This window comes from Emydura macquarii, unplaced genomic scaffold (assembly GCF_026122565.2).
Source record: "Emydura macquarii macquarii isolate MOO-44397 ecotype Brisbane River unplaced genomic scaffold, CSIRO-AGI_Emac_v2 contig_431, whole genome shotgun sequence".
Taxonomy (NCBI): Eukaryota; Metazoa; Chordata; order Testudines; family Chelidae; genus Emydura; species Emydura macquarii.
This window is the reverse complement of record NW_027130568.1, coordinates 257719-277021: the sequence shown is the minus strand read 5'-3', so window position 1 is coordinate 277021 and position 19303 is coordinate 257719. Positions and strand designations below refer to the sequence as shown.

General features: G+C 41.8%; 1 protein-coding gene across 8 annotated transcripts in view; it reads right to left on the bottom strand.

Annotated features, from left to right (window-relative positions):
- LDLRAD4 (low density lipoprotein receptor class A domain containing 4) overlaps window positions 1-19303 on the bottom strand; it is a 314887-nt gene that overhangs the window by 39599 nt on the left and 255985 nt on the right. The window lies entirely within an intron of this gene.

Below are 19303 nucleotides of genomic sequence, written 5' to 3'. Positions count from 1 at the left end.
GGAGTGGTGCCAGGAACCTGAATGTCGCTCCTCCCTCGACTGGCTCTTATCCTTGGGCTTCATGTTGCGGCTCAGTAACGGACTCAGTGACTGGAGACGGGTGCCGGCTATGCAGAGATTGGTGCCGGGGCTCAGGAAACCAGTGGTGCTCCGGGGTTCGGTGCCATTTCTCCTAAGATCGGTGCCGAGGGGCTATGGACCGATGCTGAGACCCCGACCTCCCACAGTGCGGCTCTTCGGACCAGTGCCCTGGATCCGGAGACCGGCACCTCAGTGTCAGGGAACGTTGTTGTGGTCTCAATGCTGGTTTCCCCCTGGAAAGTCCCACGGACAAAGGCAGTATTGAAAGCCTCCCTTCTCGGGGCGTTGGAGGAACAGGGATGGCCATAAGGTCCTTCACCACTTGAAAGCCTTAAGTGTCATGGGCACCATCAGGTGTTGAGGGCTATTGCCACTCCCGGGAGTCGGCGGTGGGGCCAGTGTGGGGCTTCCGCCTCTTGTATCGATAGGGACCGGTGGCCCAACACAGGTCTCACCTGGTCTCCCGTGCCCTTCTCGGTACCGGCAAGCACCCCCGCTCAGCGTGTGCCTTCTTTTGTTTCTTTTTAGGCACCGGACATGGGAATCAGTGCCAGGAAGACAGTGCTAGAGGGTTGCTCTGCATGGAGGCTGATGATCTCGGTGTCAAGTCCAGCCAGCTCAGTTCTGAGGCCGGTCTAAGTGCCGATTCCATTAGAGGCACCCGCAGCCTAACACCCCAGTCTTTCTTGGTGCAGGGCTGAGGGCCTGAAACTTTTCAAATCTTGCACTTTTCCCGCCCGTGAGCCTCTGCTAAGCACTTCAGGCAGCTCTGGTGTAGGTCACTGACTGGCATAGGCTTCTTACACGAAGTACAAGGTTTAGAACCTGGAGACCAGGGCATGTCCCTCTCTGGGCCAATCTCTAACCTAAACTTTCTACTAACTAACGCGTAACTACTGTAAAATGAACTGAACTATATACACGAAGACAAACGAATAAAACCCTAGAAGGGAAAGCTTACTGCATCAAGAGAGCATTCCAGCACCGTCACAGGCGGTAAGAAGGAACTGAGAGGGAGTGGGGCTGGCAGTGCCCTATATACTTGGTGGGTACGTGTGCTGCTGTAGAGGGTGCTAGAGCCGGCCCTACAGACACCACTAGGGGAAAAATTTCCAGCACTGGTGCATGTGGCACAGACACACCTAATTGGGAATGGACATGAGCAACACATCTTGAAGAAGAACCAAGTTCACTGTCCTCCATTTCAGGCTGCCTGCAAACTCCGGGAGATAGCAAAGCATTTTTCTTACATTTGCTTCACATTTCGATGCTTTTTGCACAACATATGGGCTAGTAATTTAACAGGTTTTAAAAATAAAGCTGAAACTGATGGACAAGACACCTCCCCCCCACTCCCTGCTCACCAGAGGACTGGTCACATTCTTATAGGCACTACTGCACTTCCCTTAAACCGAGGGCTAAGAACAGTACCCTGTAGCCTGCATAAATACCTAACAGAAGTAAACCCTGCATTCATTGTGCATAAAAGAGATACACCCAAGAGTGACTTTCAGATAAGGTAGGATTAGCGGAGGGCATGCTTCCTGGTGAAAGGGGTTGCCCGTGCATCAGTATAAACCTATCTTGCCTCTGCTGTGATAATGTACACACACAGCAAATCCTGCCACTGAGTGGTGGACTTTACCCATGGTGGAGTAAGCCTGGACATCAGCTGGCAGGTGACCTGAATCTACTTTTAAATAAAAATCTGAAAATAATAAAAAGCAATGGTCTCTCAAATGGTGAAAGTGATCATAAATCTCTTTAAATGCACCTGTCATACAGGCCTGCTGTTTATGATGTTTCAGGTCGGGAGAATGCTTTAACTGAACATGATGTTTTACAGAAACAAAGAGAAGGAATGAGGAACTCAGAGTCTAATTCAGATAACAATTATAATACTTGGGGCTTCTACAGGGCTTTTCATCTGTAGATATCAAAGCACTGATATATTATTTGGGAGAATAAGCCTAGAAAGGCTTCATGAAAGAAACGTGTTTCAGAAAGGGATTCAAAGGAGGAAAGGAAGGGTCCCTTCCACATAGGAAACTGTTTCAAGTGTTAGGGTAGCTATCTGTTTAGGGTCACGAAAACAGGTTCCATTACAATCCCATTTTCACACACTCCTATCTTTCTGAAACATTCAATCTTTGAGGATGAAATTTCCCATGTTTCATCTATGCCCAGGCTAGAGAGTTTGAGTGAAACCTCTTCAGCTTGCTTTTAGAGTTGAAATGAAAAATGCCCTATTGTGAGAGCACGCATGCATGTGTGTGTGTGCGCGCACGCGCATAGAAATACTAGAATAATAGAAATGTAGGGAAGGAATGGACTTTGAGAGGTCATCTAATCCAGTGGGCTTCTCTGGGCTTGGGATTCATTTATAAACCTTGATGATCTGTTGCAACCCAGTAAATAGATATAGGGTAAAAATCACTTGGTTTACTAAATATCTCCTTTTGGTTCAGCCACTTTCCACGGCAGGCTTCTTGCATTTCCAAGAGACCCGACCCAGGCAAGGACAATGGTTTTAGCAGGGAAAGGGTTAACACCTCAGCATGGACAGATTTTGAGGGAATGGCATCCCCATGCCCAGCCCCCTATTCTAGCTCCCCAACCATGGGGACAGTCTCCAAAACTGGGAGCCAGACCCAGTCCTGCCCTGGAAGTGCCCTCCCCCCTTTCCCTGTGCATATGACAGAGACCCCACTGCTCCAATGGGTATTCAACCACTTCTACATCCCTGGGGCTGTGGTGACCATGGAGACATGCCCATCCCACCCCCAACATACACACACACAGCCCTGCCAGGCCCTATTTGGAAACATGGCTGGCCACCTTAGCTCACATTCCAATCCAGAGGCCAGAGTGCCAGTCCCAGTGGCATCGGACACCTCACTGATTATTATGGGCAATGGGTTGGGTACCTCTCTCCAGGCTCCTGTTGCCACCCTTCCTCCTCCCTCTGCTCCCCCATCCAAGCACTGAACTGACTCATCTCCTCCACAGGCTGGCATCGCCTCGTTCTTCTCCACCTACCACTCGGGGGGGCTCTTTGGGGAGGATAGCTCCTTGTAGCACAGCCATTCATCTTTGGCATAAAGTTGAGACTGCCTCCACTGACTCTTACCTGAGTCTGACACCACAAGTCCATCACGAATAGATACCCAGTCAATACAGAGGGAGACAAAAATTAATGCCAGCCTACGAGTATTGTTCAAAAATGAACAAATCCCCCTTCTTTCCCCCCTCTCCTGCCTAAAATATGAAAATTAAATCCTAAGGAAATTTTATTGAAACCTCTTATTTGGAAAACCAAACAAAGGTGACGGACACAATTATTTGTCACTGAAGTAAATGAATTCATGCAGCTTACAATGTTTATTCTGGAATAAAGAGGCCTGGTAAAAAGATTTGTTCCTGATGCATTAGAAATGAGTCTCAATGACAGGCCCCAGCTCCCTACTCCAGCAAAGCTGATGTATTGACTAGACAGGTAGGCTGTCTGGATGCTATGGAAATCATGTTGTACGCATTTGACCATTGTCAATGGGAGAAGACAAGTACTGGGCTCATTCTTATTCCATCCAGGAAAAAGGCCTCGTCTGCATTATCCTTTTTACTGAAAGGCTGCCATATTTGTCAGTTCAGACGCATGTAAGATAAGCTCTTTCCCCGTTATCTAATATTTCACCAGGCAGTGGAACCGAAGGATAAGCAGAACCTAATAGCCTATGTGGGCAGGAAATCTTGAATGCTGTCAAGCTCAGCATAAAGCTTGGATGCCCTAGACAAGAGGAAGTTTACAACAGAAGTTAATCACTTCATTTTGAAGAAAAACTCATAGGGATTTGAGCAAACAGTTATGACTTATCCCTACAATACAATGAATCAGGAGACAATCATAAGGCCCTTACTGCAGTATTATCCCCAGCACCTCCCCCTCTCTATAATATGATAGGTAGCACTCAGCTGAAATTAAAGTCCAGTCAAAGAGGATTAAGAGGTGAAACTGAATAACCCACTGTTTCCCCTGAGGGGAAGGACGGAACAGAAAGGCAGGGAAAGGCAAAATAAAGAACAAAAACTCTACATTCTCAAAGTGTATTGGCCTATTAAACTCTGTCCACAGAGGCTGGAAGATAAACCCTGACTAGGTCAAAACCTGGTTTGTACACTCGCTCACCCCTCTGGAATTTTGTGAGAGACTCAGACTTTGTTCCTGCAGCATTAGCAAACAGTTTAGAAAAGAAGTGTGTTAAGACTTCACCCTGCAAGATTCAGCACTATTATGTCCTATGCATTGCAAACTGCACAGTACGGATGCAAAGAGGGCACTAACCAATTTTAACCATTTTAAAGCTAGACATGATTTAACAGCACAACATTAGCAGCATTACATTTTAACCATGTTGAATTACTGTGTTATAACACAATAGTGCCTGGACTAAGTCACCAACAATTTGGCTTTGTGGCATGGACAGGACCCAACCATCCATAATGAAGTTAGAGAACCATGTTAGCTGACTGGACTGTAGTACAGTGACACAACAAACTTCTGACATGGTTTCATTCCATCTGTATAGGCAAGACCAAGCTATGTTCTAACACAATTTTTTTCAGTTCCACTCAATAAGGTTTTATTGGCATGACAAGTTATGCAAACATTGCCAAAGTGTAAGTAAAAGACAAAATCCATCAGGTATCTGTGAGAAGTGGGTACCACTCACCCAGGGAACTGTTTAGGATGACCAGATTCCTGATTTTATAGGGACAGTCCGGGGCTTTTTCTTATATAGGTGCCTATTATCTCCCATCCCCGTCCCAATTTTTCACACTTGCTATCTGGTTATCTTAGAACTGTTACACACTACTTGGGATGTGATCCCTCACGTCCATTTGTCACTACTGTTCGTTCCTGATCTGGTGGCTACATAATCCAATGCCATTCCTCTCTGCTTTCTCCCAGGGTCAGGAATAAGAAATGAGATAGTAAAATCCACACTGCAGGCCGACTTTATATCAAGTCCAATCCCCACAGATCACTTGATCATAAGACACTATTTTTGATCCCCACTATAACTGACATTTCCCCATCTCCATCTTACTTAACACTCTATAGATATAGTAAACATCTTGTCTACACACACAGGAAATTAAAAAAAAAAAAATCCTATTGTTAACTTTTCAGCTCCCATTGCTCTTCACAGTACTGGAAACCCTGCTGCCCATGGGATTCTGTAGTTTTAAGCAGCATGTTGTCAAACTGCTCAGAGCAGCTTTAATTGACACAGCCCTGTCTACAGCTACTATCAGTGAGTGTGAAGTAGCACTCCCAGCTGAGTTTTACACATCTGCACTTGACATGAATCTACATGCTATTCCTCTCGTCCCTTCTTGTGACTGGGCAAAGCATAGAAAGTAACAAGAATCCTGTTCTCAGAGAGCAGAATTCTTGTAAGCTTCAGCAGTCTCCTAGTCATGGAGCAGGCTACCCTAATGGACAAAACGTGATGCCTATAAGCCCATGTGCAAAACAAAACAAAGTCTTTTAGGCTTTGCAGCCTTAACAATGTCATCTTTATCTCTGAATTTTCTAACTTTTTTCTTTAAGACATACAGTATCATTAATGTTTATCCACACAGGTTTTCATTTTTCCTTCTTTGTATGTAATAATTAATAGATTAATCAGAATGAATATTAGCATGAAATAATTGACTGCACTAGTTACCTCTCCCCCTAGGGCAGTAACAGAAACCAATTAGCTCATGCAAAGACATACAAGCAAAGTCCTTAAAATGGTACTGGGCACACTTGGTAGCAGAGAATGGAAGAATGCTGCCCCTTTATATCCTTATAAATAAGCAGTAACAAATGCCCCAAGAGCAGGAAAATTGCCCCTCCCCCTTTTAGGATATACTTGTGATATATATTTTTTTTCCACTGGGAAATTAGAAGCCAATAGAAACCACAAACTTAAAATTATCCGTTTAGGGTTGCTGGCCAAACTTTAGGGGAGAGAAAAAAAAAAGAGGAACAGAAAATGAACGGTAGACAAAACAACAGCTAATGTTACAATGCAATTTTATAGCTGGATGATCTCTGATTTCTTTATATAGCTGAATGATCTCCACCTTTGAATTCCCCATAAAAGGAATTCTGAAAAAGGAAAAAATTAAAAAGTCTATCTGTAAAGAGAAAATGCAGTAGAGCTGTATAAGACACAATGGGATTACCAAAGGGAGACAGCAGCTAAGCAGAGACCCTGACATCGAGGAGCAGCAGAGAACTAGCATATAAGCAGTAATCTGTGCACCCAGTCCAGATCAGGCAAAATGAGCTCCCTCTAATTAACAAGCATGGAAAAAAGAAGAGAAAGACTGATGCGGGTTTTCTATTTGCTTCAGATTTGTGTCACGAGGGATATTTAAATTTAAAAAACACAGCAATATTCCAGCTGAAAAGTGAGACAAAGATAATTAATTAATGGTCTGCCTTAACCATTAACAATATCATATCTATATATTTTACACACACAAACACACACACAGTATATCAAAGTTATTCATTGTAACATCATAGTTAAAAATCAGAGTTACCATATAGCAAAGCTCTCATGCATCTCTGGGAAAGCACTGGCTGAAAACCTGGTTTTAAGAGAGCAAGAAATGTGTTGCATAGCCCTGTAACATAACCTCTTGATATTACTTCATGTTGCAACTAAAACTCAGTAGTTTGGACAGAAAGAAATAATTTTAAACTGCTTTACTTATTTATACATATTTTAAGGGTTAATCTTGGTTAGCCACTGACGTGACTCCTTATAAGCAGTCTCTAGCAAGTCAGTTCTCTAATGAAACAATTGGGGCAGAATGTCTCCCTCTTAACGTTATATTTAGTCATTAAAAATGTGCATTTGTGATTTTAAAAGCTGCTAGAGGCAAAACAAAACAGAAAAGGATATACACTACCCCGATTTATATTTCGTTTCCAACCCAGCAGATTTAGTAAAACGAAAACGAAGATTTCCACCTTTCACAGGCATTTTCTGACAAATACATTTTGTATAAAAAATAATAATGCTGATGCTTTACATTTCTATAATGTCCTTCATCAGAGGATATGGAACACAGCGGATGTTATCACACAGCAAGGCAACACAATGGCTTAGGGCAGGAAATGAATAAAGAATTAAGGTAAGAAGAACAAAAATACTCAGGTCAAACTGGGTCCAGGAAATCAAGGTTAAATACTCCTTACAAAAACTGCTGTGGGATCATTAATCCTCAAGGACCTCAGTTTCATGTCTGATCCAAAGGATGATGGAAATCCTATGCTTGTTAACAACAGGCTGGGGCAATCAGTTCATTATTATTATTCATTTATATTACAACGCCATTCAAGAATCATGGCTGAATTGAGCTAGACATTGTACAAATAGAAAAGACAGTCCTTGATTCAGAAATCTCACAGTCTAGGATCATGACAAAACCCACCTGGTAGAAGAAAAAGATAAAAGTTAGCATGTGGGAAAGAGGATGAGGCAAGAATAAAATGATCAGATTGTGCACAATACTTGGTTCATTCAGCTCCCCACCGCCTAACCGTTGTTTAGATGGGAGGGTTTTTCAGGCATTATAGCAGAGGGACCCTTAAAGAGAGATTCAAAGGAGGACAAGCTGGTGGAATTAGGGATTTCAACAGTAAATTCTTCCCCACTGCAAGAGCACCACCTACTGAATTGGCAATACCGCTTCCTGGAGCACTGGGGTGTCTCCTATCCAAGCATTTATGGCACACAGACAGATCCTGATCAACTTGTGAGGCCTGATGGGATCAGAGAAGACACTAGCATAGATTTTTTTAAAATTCCAAATGTGCTGCACTTCTTCTCTTGTCAAACAATAAAAGAAACTGGTGAAAGAGTCAAAGATTTTATAGGAGGCAGGGGATTACCCCTTAGTGACAGTTCTTTGCTTCTACCTGTATTTGTAGCGTCTCAAAGGTAATGTATAACTGCATATGTTCAAAGGCTGGTCAGCATCTGATGCTATTGTTTTCCTATGCAATCAACCCCAAGTTCAACTCAAGTAAAAACTCAGGAACTGGAAGGATTAGTACAGCAAATGCTGTAGTCATGTTACCTAAACACAGTCTTCTAAACCATCAGCAGTTGGAAAAACAAAATTATACGGCTGCTTAATTTTTACTCCCATTTCCCAAAGTAGTCTGATTTCCTTCCAGACAATGCAAGCCTGGAACAGGGAACTGTATTTTGGTTTTCTGTTATAATTTGTTTGTTCACTTTCCCAGCTGCTTCAAATCCTTTAAAAAATGATTTTTTGGCTCTTTGGGGCAGGGATTGTCTTTTTGTTATGTGTTTGTACAGCAGCTAGCACAATGGGGTCCTGATTGGGACCTCTAGGAGCCACAAAATTAACATGTAACGTCAGTGTAAAGTATTACAGTTTGAAAAAGCCACCAGGAAATTACACAAAAAACTTCATTAAATTAAGTTTTAGAATCACAGAATAATAGAAAATTAGGGTTGGAAGGGACCTCAGGAGGTCATCTAGTCCAACTCCCTATTCAAAGCAGGACCAACCCCAACTAAACCATTCCATCGAAGGCTTTATCAAGTCCTACCTTAAAAACCCCTAAGGATGGAGATTCCACCACCTCCCTAGGTAACCCATTCCAGCACTTCACCACCCTCCTAGTGAAAATGTTTTTTCTAATATCCAACCTAGACCTCCCCCACTGCAACTTGAGACCATTGCTCCTAGTTCTGTCATCTACTACCACTGAGAACAGCCTAGCTCCATTCTCCCTGGATTCTCCTTCAGGTAGTTCAAGTCTGCTATCAAATCCCCCTTCATTCTTCTCTTCTGCAGACTAGACAAGCCTGGTTCCCTCAGCCTCTCCTCATAAGTCATGTGCTCCAACCACCTTATCATTTCTGTTGCCCTCCGCTGGACTGTCTTCAATTTGTTCAAATCCTTTTCTGTAGTGGGGGGCAAAAAACTGGACACAGTACTCCAGATGTGGTCTCACCAGTGCCAAATAGAGAGGAATAATCACTTCCCTTGATCTGCTGGCAATGCTCCTACTAATGCAGCCCAATATGCCATTAGCCTTCTTTGGCAACCAGGGCTCACTGTTGACTCATATCCAGCTTCTTGTCCACTGTAATCCCCAGGTCCTTTTCAGCAGAACTGCTGCCTAGCTCGTCGGTCCCCAGTCTGTAGCTGTGCATGGGATTCTTCCATCCTAAGCGTAGGACTCTGCACTTGTCGTTATTGAACCTCAGATATTTTTTGGCCCAATCCTCCAATTTGTTTAGGTCACTCTGTATCCTATCCCTACCCTCCAGGGTATCTACCACTTCCTCCAGTTTAATGTCATCTGCAAACTTGCTGAGGATGCAATCTACCCCATCCTCCAGATCATTAATGAAGATGTTGAACAAAACCGGCCCCAGTACTTAGGGCACTCTGCTTGTTTCCGGCTGCCAACCAGACAAGTTTTAGTTTAAAACACATCAAAGCAAGGGAATTTTTGTCTCAGTATAGAGTAACTGGGTGAAATTTAATGGCCTGTGACCTACTGGATTATCTAGTGGCCCTAAACTCTATGAATTCCAAGTGAAGAGTCCTTTGAGCATCTTGATTCAGTCTGTTGTTCTTACATATTGACATCTAAATGGTTCCCATAAAGGAAGTCTCTACACACAATCCATCTATAAAAGGATGGTACATAAGATAGTAATTCAAGTTCATGCTACCTCCCTCTACTCTTTAAGGTTTGTTGCTAAGGAGAGAGGAGCAGACACATACTGCTCCCCTTATGTATAGGTTTAATTGCAGTTAAGGTAAGATTTTGTTGTGGTTATTTTTATTAAAAGTCATGGACTGGTCGGGGGGCAGTAAAAAATTCACGGAACCGTGACCTGTCCTTGACTTTTACTAAAAATAACCATGACAAAATGGGGGTGGATGGGGATGAGAGCGCCAAGCCCTGCTGCAAGAGAGGAGGAGAGGGGGGTAGAGTCCAGCACCCCTGCCCTGGAGGTTCGGAACTTCACCGCCTAGGTCACCTGCCCCCCGCGGCAGCTCAGAGCCCAGACTGGGGCTCACCCAGAGCTCTGTGGGGACCAGCTTGGAGCTCCAGGCGCCCCCTGCTGCTCCTGATGCAGAGGGCCCTGGGGTCTGAGCTCAGAACACTGGATTTTCCCTGTGGCAGCTGGGAGCTACGGGCTCCCTGCACCGCTTGTGGAGGCAGGAAGCTGCCGGTTGCCCCTGCTGCCCGCAGCATCTTAGAGTGGCGGGGGCCCAGCTCCAAGTTGCTGGGTCCCCCCGCCGCCCACAGTGGCTCACAGCTTAGGGGCAGGGAGCTGTGGGCTATCCGTCACCTGCAGTGGCTCGGAACTCCAGAGTTCCCTCCCAGCCCCGGGCTGCTCGAAGCTGCGAGGATCCCCAGCCCACAGCCACTCAGAGCAGCAGGTGAGCCCTTTGCCTGCGGCTGCTTGGAGCTGTGGTTCGGCCACCGCCCACAGAGGCTGAGAGCTGTGGGGACAGCTGCTGAGAGCTCCAGGGCCCCTGCCAGCTGAAGGGAAAACATCATGGAGGTCTCTGGAAGTCAAGAATCCGTGACCTCTGTGACATCTTATCCTTAATCATAGAATGATTTTCAAGGGCAGATAGATCAAAGTTTAGTATAATTATTTCCTTTCTACATATCTTTATAACCTAATGTAACAGGTCACTAGGGAAGGGTAAAACAAAACGCAAATTTGCATATACTAAATACAAAGGCAAAGAAACAAGGACGCATGAACACTATTTATACATACATAAGGAGAAACATTAAAACCAATATTAAAAATACAAAACCACAAAACTGCCTAAATAAATGAGGAAATAAACGTGGTCCTCCTCACATCTTCCATACCTACTCTATATGTAATATCACTGCTGACTATTAAATTTATCAAGAGCCTTTGGTATTATTGACTATAAGGGTTTGAAAATTCCAATATCGCTAACCTCAAATGTTCAAAAATCATGAGTCAGCCACGCATCCCCCAACAAAAAAATTCTGGGAGGTTTTTAAAAAAATCCTGAGATTTTTTTTTAAAAGGGTTCTTTTATTTAGCCTTCTAGTTTTTGAGCCTTTTGTGTTTACTCTGATCACATTTACAAGCTTCTCTCTGATAATGAATACTAGAAATTTAGTTTGTTATTTTTATTTTTTAATGAAAGGTGAGAGTCTCTTGTAGTCACATGACTCCAGGAACTGCTGCTTTAAGAAAACCTTCAAGTATAATAAAACTATGATAAAATCATTAGCGTTGGTAACACTGCAATTCACCCACAGTATCTTGCAGGAATTAATGGCCATGTTCTGCATACCTTCCCCTCTGGGAAATTCCCAAAGGGAACAGTGCTGACTTTACTCTGTTCTAACACCCAGTTTTCTTTCTCCATTTGTTGCTCCTGATCCTAACCTACACTGTGAACTCTTTGGGCAGGGAGTGTGTGGTCTCCACAAGAAAGTGATAATATTACTGCACTTATTTTGGACAGAGTTTAATTAATCAACGGAGTTACCTGGAAGTGTCTAAATACTTTGACAAATGTCACTTGTGCAACAATATTAGCAGGATCATCAACATTTGAGATGGAAAAAACTTATCAGGTGATATTGTCCATCCCCCTGCCAACACAGAATTTTCATCTTTGGTATTTATTCTTGAGCACACTGTTCAAGTATTGTTGCAAAGAACTACTCCCAGAACTTAAGATCTCTCAAGTGTAGTGAAGCTCTTACGGAAGATTGTAAGATATACACAACATCATATGCCAAAGCACAAAAAGAATAGGACAATCCTAGCATTCCTGTTAAGACCCATTAAATGAAGTGGTGCTCTGAAAAGAATTTTTGGTATATGTGCAATATACAAACATTCTGCCTGTTTCAAGAAACCTCTTCCCTCTGAAAAGAGTCATCTCAGGGAAAAAATTTTTTCCAAAGGATTATTTCCACCATCTTCAGCTGATTCAAAGAGTAATCATAACACTCCAAAATATTATGGAAAACATTGTAACATTGTAGAGGATGACAGATAATAAAATACTCCACTAAAGTTTTTACTTAATTCCTTTAGTTCCTCCATTTATAATGATATTTTGCATTTCCATTGCTCCTTTAATATGTGGATCTCTAAGTGCCTTACAAACATCTATTAATTAAACCTCAACACCCAGGAGGGATAGTCATGTATTATCATTCCTATTTTATAGACTGGGAAAGCTGAGGCACAGAAGTGTTAAATGACAGGGCTCATGATGAGTCAGCAGCAGAGTCAGGAAAAGGACCCAGATCTCTGATTCCAGTTCTTTGTGCTAGTTTAAGATATCAGGGTCAGTCATTTGTTTGATAGTACTTTTCTGTAGCAAATCACAATTGTGTAATGAACAGTACGTATTTTCACCATGCATTATTCCTTTGCTACAGACACACACACAGACACAGGCACACTATCACCCACCGCTATCATAAATGATTTGTTAAGAGCGCTGTATATACTGCCTCTGTCACCTTTTCTATCCATCATACTTCTGTTGGCACAAAACTCAGACAAAGCCTGAAAATTAAGGACCACTCCAGACGTGTCTAGACTCTGAGTTCTGCAAGGTAAATATTCTTGAACTCTCTAACCTTTATGGGAGGTGACTATAGCCAGCTCAGACAGATTAAACTGACACGCCACTAGCTAATACTCTGAACACCTTAAAATGCAAATATCTCTAATCTTATTAAAATGACACAACTCACCACACTGTAACATAAGATGGGGGAGGGGAAGGTGCCAAAAACAACAAAGTATGTACACCCTACCAGGTTAATCAGACAAAACTAGGCCTTAATGTTTATGGAATTATTATTTCCATTTTGGAGCCAAGGGATCCCAGTCATTAGTCTTCCTTACCCACATCAAATACAATTAAAAGACTATAACTAGGGTGGGGAGGTGAGGAACAGTCTCCCTCTCCCTAAGACAGTGACTAACATAAAGATTTAGTAAGTCAGAAAGGCAGTGCCAAGTCTTTCATCATATGATACTACAGGGATGAGAGTAACATAATTACATAGCTAGATCATTCCGATCTAGATTGACACCATTCCCTCATTTATAAAAGATACACTATTTTACAGTGATGGTCCAAACAATGCAGGAACACCAATGTAAAATGAAAGTTATGGATCATTACCATACAATGCTGTCTATCCTAGCTCCCGGCTAGCAACTATAATCATTATTACACTGTCTCCTTAAAGGTGGAATGGCAGGGAGTCTCCATCCATTGTATGACTGATACAGAAATACAGCAGTCACTAATGGGATGCTACTTATAAAAGTAAAACATATAGTTCTGATAACTTATCCCTGTTGTTGCCTTGATGCATTTCCCCCCACAATCAGTAATTTTAAACCTATTAGAAAAAATTCCCTTCATTTCCAGATGTATAAAAATAATAATCTGAATATTAGACACAGTAAAGGTTAGATGATAATTACTTAACTATGATTAGGCTAATTGTAATCAGTAGTCAGAAAAATAATAATGCTTTGCATTTTTTTAGCACTTATACCTGAGGAACCCCAACACCTTTCCAAACATTGAAGAATTTAACCACAAAACACCCCTTTTGGGTAGATATGATTATACCCATTTTACAGACAGGCAAACTAAGTGACTTGCTAAAGGTCACCCAGGAAATCTGAGAGAGAGAGACAGGAATAAAACTTGGGTTTCCTGCCTTCCAGTCCTACACCTTAACCACAAAAACATCCATTCTCCAATAGTATGAACGTATGATCAACTATAAATTAAAACATGAAATCAGTAATAAAATGGTTGAGTTTTTAGTAAATTAGTGCTTACCAATAAATACTAAGGTGATAGCTGCCTCAGACACAGAAAGGATTGTAGAGGTTTGTGCTAGAATAATATAAATATGTCAGTCAAACGCAACAGTAAAGAGAGAAGGTTGAAAGCTTTGTTAGGATATCTTGTACTAGTTATTTCTTATGATAATTTGCTGTTAGAAAGCATACTGGCCAGAAACAGGGTGAAGAAAGAGGAGCTGATAAAAAAGGGAGGAGGAGTAAGTTGTTGTGTTTTCCAAAGGCTTTGCTCAGCTGAGTATCCTTATGCAGTAAAAGCAGTTCAACATCACTAACAGTGGAGAGGAAGACTGATACGTCCTGAGCCCTCTACAGTTTATTCATTCTTCATTTTTTAAAGAATGAACCCCTACAATGTATGTTTCATATCACATGGAAGTCATGCCAAAAGTTATTTAAATATTTAATCATCTTATAAACACTAGGACATTATCGAAAAAGTATTTATCTCTAGATCTGAGATTACTGCTCCACTGTGAGAAATCCCTTAGGTGTATTAAAAAAATACACAAATTCCATCACACAATCGATATATAACATCAATACTTGAAACCTGGATTCCAGTCTGCCAAAATAGCTACACAAGCTTGTTCGCATCAAGCTAGTCTCAGATGAACATTTTGCACATCATAAAATAACTTCACATGAGAGTCCTGACTCAAGGCAGACTGGAGTAGGAAGATGTCACAGAGTGGGATGACCCTTTAAGCAAGCTGGGTTTAGCCCCACCTATGACTAAATAGCTTCCTCTCAGGTGATGGATTTGAGGCCAGAGATCAGGTGATAGCATTGGAGGTCACCTGGTCCTCAGATAAAAGGCCAGCAAGCTGTTCAGTTAGAAAAAGAGAGACCTGCAGGGAGCAGGAAGGCCCTTGCAGGAGACCCAGGATCAAGGAAAAAAGCTCTGGAATGGACCCCTCCACTCTAGCTAGACAAAAGATCTGGCTGGAGATGGCCATTGTAAGGACAAGGGCCTTATTAGGAAGAGGCTTTGGAAGGGCCAGGCAATAGGACTTGGTATATCAGCAATTCTGCCACTGTTCAGAGTTTTGTTTGACACAGTGGTCGGCAAGTTAACTCACCAGTCTACCAAAGGGTATCACAGATTAGGAGTCAGGGGCATTGCTGCTGCGTATAGAAGCTTGCACTGTCCCTGCCCCATCTTATTGCTATTAGTCTGTCATTTTTATGAATACCAAATTAATATCAGTTGGCTTTTTTCCTTTGAAGTCCAATGTAAGTCACTGCCTTGATATCATTTGGATTGCTCCCACAGGAATTTTTTCCCTGTTGAGTTCTGAGAGTTTCTCTGGAGTAGACTGGGACTATATGCTGCCTTTAGCCTGAGAATAGCAAGGTAAACAAGACAGAACCAATCTGGCACAAGGTGTATTAGATAATAAAAGATTTCAAAGGTTTTTCTTTACAACAGCAGATGCTGTACTAGAAAGTAAACAGAGATCTAATGGTAACACCATCTGGGAAGAAGGACTTTTAAAAAAGGAAAAGATTTAGTTGTAAGCCCCCCGTTAGAAATGCTTGAAAGACTGAGGGGGTCAACCCTTCTGAGCAAATAAGTGTAGCCCTTCTGCCGGTTGGAGTCAGCAGAAATAAGGGCTGGGGTCAATATCTTGGGGTTCCTTAAATACAAAAACAGTTCGAGCCCCCACCCAATAACCTGGGACAATTACACACCATGCATTGGGCACCTCTAGAGGCAATACTTCCCCTCTCACAAGCGCAGAGACTGAGTGTTGGAAAGAAACTTCCAATAAAAGGGGGAAAGTAACGAGGCATTGACTTGGGAAAATGCCGCAAGCAGGATTTATAAGCATAAAACAGTGAGCAAAACACCCACCCCAGAGGACACTGGGCAATGTCCTTTTGCCTCAGTTTCTTAATTCAGCAACCAGAAGTTCCTTTGATGTGTCCCTCCCTTCACAGCACCCCACTCACAGTTATCTTTAATCAGTACAGATCCACAGCTCAGAGATGCAGCAGCAGAGTTCACCTCCCACCCTGGTTGAGGGAGAGGGCGGGGAAGAAGACACCTTGCTTGCTCCACTGTCCAGCCGCTCCACCAGCTGCTCTACTCCTTTGACTGCTCCTTTGACACCTGCTCTTCTCCTGTCCTCTGCTTGTGGTTCTCTTGAGGTTCCTCCCAGCTCTGAGTGATTTCAGCTCTCAGTGACTATCAGTTCTTAGTGGGTGAACCTCAGTGCTGAAGCTGGGCAGGAACACTGTCCCACCACAAGTGATTTCAGCTCTAATGATCACTGAACAAAACAAGAGACTCCTAATGGAGCCTTGATTAGCTCTGTCTTTGAACAGTGGGGAGGGACAGGTTAAACCAGGCCTGGGTCTCTTAGGCACAGCCCCACTTCCCAGCAGGGACACCTGTCTCCACTCCCTCTGTCTTTCACAGGCGACTGGTGTCCGATTTCCCTGCTTATCAAGTTCAGTTTGACTGACAGTAACCCACTCAATCAGGACAGACTGAGCACAGTTCTGCTGCCCTTTGCTCACACAATCGGGATAGCAACATTTCATTACTCCTGCATTTAAGTGAAATGAATTTGTAAAGTGATTTGTAACTCAGCACCAGCCCATGTTGATCACTTTGACAACACAGCTCTGTCTGCTGGAGTGAGTGTGTTCATGTAAATACAGTTTGGTCCTGAAGTCTCCCCACAGCTTGCTCAGTAGGACCTTGCTTACATCAGTAAAAGTAACATAAGACATCATCTAACACTAACATTTATAACTGCCTTTAAAATGAAATTCACATCACGGAAATTGTGCTTTAATTTCAGTGGAAGCCAATTTAAACCTGAGTACAGACCATTGGGTAGCAATTGTAGATTCATTTTACAATCTTTTACATATCATTGGGTTCTTAAAAGTAATGAAATAAAATCAGATACATTAAATACAATAAAGCATCTGCTATACAAACATTGTACCCAAATAACTATTTCGGTTGGTCCTCACTTTTCAACTACTGTAGAGTAGTCATACAATTTACTTTACAAATGACTTCTAGACCAAGCAGTCTGAAAACATATTACAATCCAGATGAGCCAGTCTTTGATGTTCATAGCTAAATAAAATTGTATAATATTTTGCACTTCTCAAAGAACTTGATCCAATATTCATTGAAGTTCATAGAAAAACTCCCACTGCCTTTAACAGGCATTGGATACGGGATAAAGAACTTTACAACTTAGCCTAAAACCCCGGCTAAAGGATCAACTTAAGGTCAACTCTAAAGGTCAACTTAAGAGTCGTCAGCTTAAGGTCAACTTAAGAGTCGTCAGCTTAAGGTCAATTTAAGAGTCGTGAGATTCTCACCTGATACTTGAGCTATGAGGAGAGAAGAGGGTGGCACATCTTTATAGGGCCAGATGATCATCTCCGCTATGTGGCATGGAAGATAAATGGGAAGAAAAGTACCTGGAAAACTTTGAAACCCTGGGAACTGCATCATCTCACTGTGTTACCCCCACTTTATCTGGGAGCTTGTGAAAGCTGTTCCATGCAAAACTATTCAGTTTGTCTATGTGGCATGCTCCCCTCTGAATTAGCAGATTTACAGTTGGGAAAATTAGCTAAAGCAGCTTTGACTTTTCCTTCCACATCTTCTAATCCTCTCAGGGGAAGAGTGTAAGGTGTGGGTACAGTCTTCAGTGCATCATAGTGCCAGCAGGATGAATTAGTGCCAGTGCAGAGACCTGGTCACCCTTGCAAGTGTCTAGGGACATAAAAGATAGAGGTCTCAGTCATTTCCCTCTGGATCATCCAGCTCTGAAGGCCAACACCTCTGAGGGGTGCGTAAGTCCTTTCTCCATAAAGGCCTTGCCTACACTCAGAAATTGCACCAATTATTTACTTTGTGGACAAACTTAAAGTGGTTTCAGAGTGCCTGATATCAATTTAGCTTCAGCTGACTCCTTATCAAATTAAGCCAAATCAATATAAAGCACTCTCTAGCTGAACAGTGCAACAAGGAAGTTGCACAGATTTAAATAAATTTCTGAACAGATTTAGTTAAATCGGTGCTACATGTCTATAGACAAGAAAACACAGTTTCCAACTGCCAGCCATTTTGTGGGAAGGAAACATTTATGTTTTAGTCACTAAATGAGGAAAATGAGCAGTGCAAGCTAAAAGGAATTTTAAAATCAGTAAAATCCCTGCATATAAATAAATGATTTTTGGTTTCCATTTAACCATCTATATTGAAAATTTCAAGCAATTCTGTACTTTAAAGTAAAACAAACAAATGGGATCTTTCTTTCTTCCTTTGTAAATTCAATTCAGTACCTCTACCTCATCCATTATGGCTTATCATGTAAATAAAAGTTCACACATTTTTAAATCACAGAGACTGACCCTGAGATCATTTGTGGTAGGATTAAAATTTGAAAAAACACTTCACAATTATTAAGGGTATAACAAAATTAACACTGTTGGAGTGGTAGATGAAATTTTCCCAGGAAAAACACATACAATTTGTATTATGATTTGGGGAAACACAGTACATCATTTTTCACCTTTGAGGTCATCATCGGTACAGTATCAGTATTATCAGTGTCAGCATACTTGATGTCTGAAGAACTTTCTAAGCAACATGAAAACATATGATTTCAGATGAGCAATTACTATAACAGCTTAGTTTGTGGCCCACTAACTGACAATGACAAAAGTAGCAAATTGGCAAATATTTTTGAGAAAATTCTTTTTTCAAAACAGTCAATGAATTGTATTTGCAGTATTCTAAGACTCCTTTTATAGAACTGAGCAATTTTCAAAAATATAATACTTCATAGAGCTGTAATTGTCTTGTAAGTGGAATTCTTGAGATCTTACCAGAAATAAAGTTTTTCAGGAGATAATTACATGTGGTTTTATTCTTCCTAGCTCTACCATCACAACTGAATACCAAAAGTTTTGTTTTTTCCTCCCTCTAAAACAACACATTGCCCTTATCACAAGCTAAATTACACACAGCTGGCATGTATTCTGATGAATAGAGAGACTGTTTTTAATGTGATTTTCTTTTAAAGGCAACCAGCCGTTATTAATTGTCTGACCTATTTCTTCTAGACAATACTTATACACTATATAATTCTTATAAAGTATAATTCTTATACACAATACTTATAAAAATAATTCCAGGTGATCATTTTAAACTTGAAAAATGAAAAGTCATGTCACAAACTGGGGTTGAGGGAGTGATAGGAATGCCA